General features: G+C 37.7%; 1 long non-coding RNA gene across 1 annotated transcript; it reads left to right on the forward strand.

The window, feature by feature from the left end:
* The first annotated feature begins 6073 nt into the window (after positions 1–6073).
* LOC137262065 (uncharacterized) lies at positions 6074–7874 on the forward strand. Its single transcript, XR_010954884.1, has 3 exons — positions 6074–6216; positions 7067–7113; positions 7517–7874. It is a non-coding gene; the product is annotated as an uncharacterized lncRNA (long non-coding RNA).
* The last annotated feature ends 280 nt before the right edge of the window (positions 7875–8154 follow it).

The raw sequence follows: 8154 nt of genomic DNA on the forward strand, positions 1-8154 counted from the left end.
ACATTCAGTAACAAAAGTCTAATTTGAAACCTTTTTTCATATTTTCTGTAACCAATGAGTTGCAGCAGGTAGCACACTGCAGTAATAAATATAATGCTGGGTCAACGTGATTCTAATTCAGTCACTAAATAATTATTACACTTTCATATTGTACATAGTTTAAGGATGCATATATTAAACCTTGCTGTATGTGATAAATATCCCCCCTCCCCCCCCGATTGTGAATACTGTGTTAATATGCATGGTTCAGTGAGTGCAAATTTCAACTGACTAGTTTCTTGGAATATCTATTTGATTTATTCATTTATTCACGTAGTCCTCTTTCAAGTCAAAATGTTTATTCATTGTTCAGTTTATTATCAAATAACCCGAAAATAATCAATCATGTTCCGTGCCAGTCGTGTAGAAAGGATATTAGACTATTCCTCAACCGCTACAATTCATCCATTCGTGCAAACTATTCATTCATTCATTCATTCATTCAAACCATTCATTCATTCATTCATACATCCAGTCTTTCATTCATTCATACATTCATTCATTCAAACCATTCATTCATTCATTCATTCAAACCATTCATTCATTCATTCATACATTCATTCATGCAAACCATTCATTCATTCAGACATTTCATTCATTCATTGAAACAAATCATTTATTCACTCAAAGCATTCATTTATTTACACAATACATTCATTTTTAATAAATCATTATTTCAAACAATTCATTCCTACATTCAAATCATTCATTCAAACAATTCATAGTCAAACAATTCTTTCATTCAAACACTTCATTCATTCATTCATTCATTTAAACAATTCATTTATTTATTCATTCATTCAAGCAATTTATTTTGTTTCCGGCCATTTTGTGGGGTTTTTTTTCACACAAAACAGATAAATAAAGCGAGATGCCACATGTATGGCATAAGAAATGATAAATCGGTATTAAATTTTCCTTAATGTCTGCAACGTCAAAACACGATGTGTTTAAACATGTTAGCAGATGGAATGTAGGTAATACATTTCGTGTTAAATCATGTGAACACAGGTTTTGTTTAATTATCCGCTGGCATATAATATTACAAAAAAATAAAAAAGAGTTCCATTCCATTTTATAGGGGTATTAATTGGAAACCGAGTTGTGTGATTGTATATGGTTGTATATGGTTTTAGATGATCATTATTACATTCACAAGGTGTTATGAATTTCATGCAAACACGTCGATGCTATCATATTCCATTGTGTGCATGTGAAAATGGAGAGGGGGCGGCGGGATGGGATTCAAAATTTGCAATGAAGCACCAAACTGAAAGCTGTACTGATATTATTTAAAACTCATGTATACGTTTCTCGACGTGTAAGGAACGGCTACGTGCATAGAGCATGTTGGGAGTTGGAACAAGACAGAGCATTATGGGAGCAGCTGTTGACTTTTCACAGTTAGTAGTAAGCGGACTAGTATCACGATATCGGCAGACAAATAACGCTGATGACAGACGACGATAGTGACAACCAAAGGTGACAACTGGCGCAGACGACCCTTCCATTAGAACGACAAGTATACGAAATCGTGGTCAAAGTGTCTGTCACAGTGACAAAGCTTTACACAGCACAAGTGTACGAATTAGGGTCTGATGTTGACAGTGACTCGGGTTCCGACACAACCAGGCCCATCCAAGAGGAGTAAAGGAAGTCGAAACTTGACTGAAACAATGATATGGACGATTACCCCAGTATTATCGTTGTGAACACCGGTACCTGGTAAAACACATCGGCGCAACGCGTCGCTGCACATTGCTTCAGCGCTAAGCCAATCGTCGTTGAACAAACATTATATTTTCAGATGGTTTAAATTGGTCTTCTTAACATGCGGAACAATTGTGGAGTAGGCAGATTTGGCGAGTTCGTGCCGTAGACATTATTAGTCTAACGATTACGGCGTCAAAACACTCATTCAGTTTTGGGAGTGGCTCAATAAGGTTGGGATCACAGTGACATGTTATTATAGAACACCTTCACATGTCAATCACGTACGTTTCACAATGCAACACTACCGTGACGATACCCTGGAGACACATATGGTGATACTTGGGTTCTGTCGTTTCGAGTTTTAGAAGGCCAGGACTCAGTCGAGAGTTGTCATTCATCGGACATATCTGGAATGCACTTGGACGGCATCTACCTCAACGCCAACCTCCACGACCACTCTTAACGAACTAGGCACTGCACAGCATGAAGAGTGGTATGGACTAAGCCAAGTCCACGTTGGACGTGAGATGTGGGGTATGCTTTGTTGAATCCCGAAACGAGTTTGAGTTTGTTTTTTTGTTTTTGGGTTTTTTTTTGTTTTGTTTTGTTTTGTTTTGCTTTTTTTGTTTGTTTATTTTGTCTGTTTGTTTTTTGTTGCTGTTTTGTTTGTTTTGCTTTTTATTTGTTATGAGGGGATTTTTTGTTTTTTTCCCCTTTTTTGGGGGTGGTTGTGGTGGGGTAGGGGGGCACGTATGTTTTGTTTTTTGTTTCGGTTTATGTTTTATTGGTGATATTTCATTCAGTTTCACATCCCCCTGTCATGCCCGAAACTGAGGCTTTTTAAGTTAGACCTGAAAAGGGGGACTACTCTTGCATGTTTCACAAGTCTTACACCGTTACAGATGGAACAATAAAGGGTATATTGTCCTCGGAGTTAATGTGTTGTGACCTGTACATAAATGGGGTCCGTTCAGTCACAGTGATACTGTCGTACAATAATAGATTCCCTTCCAAATCCGTCATGACGTCTCACGTTGACAGTCTTTTGTGCTTCATGACGTGGTCGCCAGACGCCAGGAGGTCTAGAACGGGTCATGGTTTGCTTTAGCGAATTGTTGTACACAAGTACTTGACCTTCATTAACTGTTGGTCATCTACATTGTATATTGATTACGGTCACATTTTTGTGTTATTCAGCTTGAATGATGAGCTATGCATGTTATGTGTTCAGTGTCGGGCTAGAATACCTGTACATTTAACTGCTATACATGTAATTCGGAATAGACTATATATATAATGAAGCTCTATACTTCAGTTGATTTAGGTGTGGTATCATCACTAGATTTATCACAAACATGGACAGTTTATGTTTAGCCAAAGTTGTCTCATACATTTGGACACCATTTTCTGGAATTATTACAGATACAGCACACAAATGACAGAGCCATTTTAACTAGTGTCTTGAGAAAGACATTCAGACGTTTAACTAGGTTATACCAGGCCAACTCAGAACCAGTAAATGAACAAGGTTTCGTAGCCTACAGTGCTGTGATTGGAAATGTGAATCCATTTAGTAATTAAAGCTGACCATATGTTTCAATATTTAGAGCTGCATTTTTAACATGATGTTTAGCAGGTGTTTTCAAGGTTATACTGCATCAGATCAGATTACCTAGTTTAACCAGCAACTGACGTGGCCGTGAGTGCAGACTGAATCGAGCGTCGCACACATGGGATTGGGTGATTTTGTGAAAGTTAGGGGTGTCTTTTTCTATAACATTACATCCATCTAGTATTTAAAATAAACAATACTTTACACCTGCCTTTTTCACATGATGGCATGTTGAATGGGACCACAAGTATTTTCAAACGGTTGATATTTTATGCGGAACTGATATTCTGTTTTGCTTCTGTGCAACTTAGAATTTATTGTTGCTTTAAGGTGAGAATATGCACATATGCCCATATAACAGCTGTTATGACGTAGTTATTTTTTTAAAACAAAATATGGTAGCTTTAGAAGTCCAATGGAAGGTATTTGCTTCGTTGGAGCTACTATGGCTTGTAACCGACAGGTGTAAGGGAAGTAACTCTTGTTTGTCTACACTTACCGCGCAAAACATACCACAATAACTTAACATCACGGCGGTTGCCTGAGAATTCCCAGCACATCGGTATGTTATTTACGCAATGGGGCTATCCGAAACAGCTATCATTCTATCTGTCGGTCTCTACGAAAACTACAACACGCCTCTCTGCTCCATGACGTCCAGATAGAATGTTCAGCGACCCACACTAGTCTTTGGAGCCAAAACAACACACTCCTTTTCACTACAAGAAAACTATACATGCCCTGATGCATTCGTTACACATTAGCCTCATCTCACTCTACCCAGGATTGTATGATCTGCAGATGGAGACACAACGTACACCGTGTCTTCATGTATCATTTATCTAAATATAGAGAGGGAATAAAACACATATCAGGAATAAATGTCAGATACATTTCTCATTTGTCCAAATATTACATAAGCCTGTACTGGAAATGGCAATATGATGGCACGTTAATAGTACTGCAGTATCTAAGGAGGATTACAGATGCAACAATGTATTTGCGTGCATCTCCAAAACAAGTGGTATGAGAACACAAAACTGTCAAATGACACATCTTACTGCCGTGTCTGTCCTCCTTGGTCAGTCATTCAAGCCCGGAGTCTGCCAGATATGTATAAACACAACCTGAAGCAGTTCCGAAGATGGATGACGACGATGTACCGATGTTGCCTTTGTGACGTCACACAAGGCGCTCCCGGATGTGGATGGTCTTGTACACTTCCTGTTGCCCTGTGACGCTGCTGCAGCCTCGAAACGGTCATGGTCATCTGGTGGACTTGGAAGTCATTAACATATCTCTGTGTTTGGCCAGCATGCAGCATTCCAATCGCTTGGTTCCTTTGGACATTGGTCAGCCATGGCATCGTGAATGTGAATCAGAGCTATTTCTCAACATGTCCGTATTGCACGTGCCCCATGGTTTTCTGTTCATCCAACCGCATTGTCATCACAAATGCTCTAGGGTGCGTTTGAGTTGTCACGTCCATATGATTTGACAACGTGGGATTTCAACCTAAACACCAGAGCTGTACATTTCTTAACCATATCATTTCACCATATTATAGTTAGATCTTAGTTCTTACTCCCGTTATGCCGAGATCTTAAGAAACAAGTTTTGACAGAACAACCTCTCGCGAACCTTGACTGACCAGAGAAATGATTAAACTGGAATCAGCAGTTGCCAGTCTGAAAACAACTGGCTATTTCCAGACTACGCTTTGAAAATATGATAACAAAGTCCCCGATTCAACTATGAAAACTGAGCAAAAGAACTATTTGAAATCATTGACCAATGACCGAGTTGGTGTAGCAGTATTTTTCACTGACTCCGCTACTCTTGCTTTAAAATAGTTTTCTCATTGAGGCAAGAGACTTGACAGATTCAATTGTGCCGGTTTTTTTAAACACCCGGTTACATTTTGATTTGAAATCTACCGCGCAACACTCTGATTGGTCACTGATCTCGTGAGCAGCTCTCTGATTAGTCACTGAACTAGTGACCAGCGCTCTGATTGGTCACTGATATAGTGAGTCACAGTATGATTGGTCACTAATCTGATCAGCAACTCTCTGAATGTTTTCCCTTGTCCTCTGTCGATAGATTTTGTCTTGTGACGTTCATGAATAATTATGTAAAATCTTCCGACGAGTGTCTATCATTTAGTGATACCATGCCCGCCATACATTATCATTTATATTTCAGTTTTCGAACTGTTCAGTAGAAATCCTGCATTCTGAATGGTTGAACTGGTCACATGTTATAGCGTCCATATGGCAATGACTGTAAGTCCTCTAAGCGGACTACTTTCAACACGTACAAAGTAGGATTCCGTCGGTTCATATGCTTCAGATATTCAATAACACCCGGAAATTGTCCAACACACGATGTTCATCTAATATAAAATATATATATTTGAACATGACAAAGTGAAAGTAGTTGTTATAAGTCATGTGTGTTGAAATAAGTTACCTTATTGTCGTGTCTGAAATACGTTCACTGTTCATAAATTTTACAATTTAGATCTTTATTGTCCTTGGTTGAGGAAGGATCACACTATGTACCTTAAACTAGAAACTGCCATTTACATCAAATCAGCAATCACATTAAAATCCATCTAGTTTCCAGTTCCTCACGAATGAGATAGATCACACTTTACATAATGTCTACAAGACACGACCTGATGGGAGTTATTTTATGTGGTTACAGCAGAGACCATATAATAGGGGGACGGCCCTCAAGCCAATGCGCGAAACCATCAGCGCTACGGCTTGTACTGCGCAGCCTATCCGGAAGCTGCGAGGAACGTGTGTTCACCTCAGTCATAGATTTTGCGTATTTTCATTACAAAGGTAAGATTTAGTTTTTCTCATTTATTCTCATGTACATACATATATTTGTAAGAGTGCATCTGAGGTTTTTAGTGGTGCTAAAGCGTATACATGTCTTTGTATTTGATGAATGCTGTCATGTGTGATCGTTGTTCTGTGAGGACAATGGCGGCGGTGCAAAATCGTCGAAAGTCCCGTGTTTGATATTCAGTAACAGCTACTAATTTTCAATACCAGTCCTTAGTTACCGGGATGTAATAAAAGCAGATTAAATAAAGTTTGGTTTAGTGGCATTTATAAATCTGTGGAGGACGTATAATTCCTTATTTTGACTCCTGCAATACGACGAAATGTGAATGTTTTCTGAAATATTTACTCCACAACACTTGATTTCCGCACGCTTTCGCAATAACAGCTTACTACCAGCATTTTTAAAATAAGTATGTGAACATGTACGGCGATTTCCTCTTTTGCTTGGTACTAAATTTATATGGCTATGATCGGTAGTTTATTTTTTATGATTTTTTACGTAAACCCGCATTTGCATCATGTATACTGCACATTTCAGATACCATGTAGCAGACGACACAACATTAATTTCGTTTGTTAATATGACCCGAATATATGTTTAGTCAATTCTTCAAAAGTCTCATTCACTTATGGGTTGTAAATAATTGTACGTATTTCCATTTTTGTTCACTGTGATGATTCTGCTTGTAGCAAATCCTTATTGTTCATGAAATAATATAATTTTCTGTTTTTATCATTTTTCTTCTTAATGAAGTTTAATTATGATTTAAGTTACCTTATTCAACTTTATACTTATATCATTACACCAATTATAGCATAAACTTATTATTTTGTCTTGTAGATGCCCAGGAAAAAGAAAGTTCAATGAACAGTTCCTGATGATTGCAGGTAAGTAATACTGGAAGTAATATATTCAAAATGGTGTTTCTGTTAACTAAGGGTGCACACCAAAGAAATCATTTTATTGGATGAAATTGTTGATAAAAAGTTGATAATTTGTAGTTATTGGGTATTTATTTATTCTATAGGTATTTGTATTATCCGTTATCTGCAGAAAAAAGTTTGAAATATCAAAACGTTTATATAGTCAAGAATTAATATCGCTTCTTTTCTTATGTAAGGAAGATACGGTGTTAATTAAGTGCAATATTCCCATCTTGAGAGTAAGTAAACAGATCTTGTTTGAAAGAGCATTGACATCCAGCTATCACATAATTTCAACAAGTATTTAGAGCACTGAATTCATGTTATTTTTTCTTTAATATCAAAATTGTTCATCTCCTTTTTCCAGTTCAATAGATGCACTGTGTGACAAACAGTGGAAGTCATTCTTCACTGACCTCACTGATGAACGCACAGACACCCCATGCCAGCAGGATCAGACAGATTTTGATGGCGGTTCTGCCATTAATTCTGCGGGTTTAGCAAAAACTGGGCGAAGATGTGAATAAGTCTGTGATGGCTGCTGACTTTCTATACAGGTGTGCATACTCTAAATAAAATCTTCCTGTATGCACATCTGATGATATATGATCCAAAGTACGTCTCGAGTGCTTGATAATGAGCTTTAATGGCAAAACCATTGAACACATAGTGTAACTTTATTGTCACAATAACTATGGAATAAATAAAGAAATTGACTGTCCCGATAACTTGGTTTTGTCTTCAACTATAAAATCGTTTGTGACATGGGAATCTCTACTAAGGGCTTTTACGATTTGAATCAGATCATGATCAAGTATTGAACCTGACTGTGATGCATCCATCATAGGGTTGCAAATACACTATCTTTCAGGCATCCATCATTTGAACTTCACTTGCAAGAGGCAAGACGTTTGAACTGTGTTTTTCATCAGGTTTGAAACTGTGTGGCTTGATGGTTATTCTCTTAAAGATATCCCTGGATGAAGTTGTGTACAGATTTAATAC

The sequence above is a fragment of the Haliotis asinina genome, chromosome 14 (genome assembly GCF_037392515.1).
Source record: "Haliotis asinina isolate JCU_RB_2024 chromosome 14, JCU_Hal_asi_v2, whole genome shotgun sequence".
NCBI lineage: Eukaryota > Metazoa > Mollusca > Gastropoda > Lepetellida > Haliotidae > Haliotis > Haliotis asinina.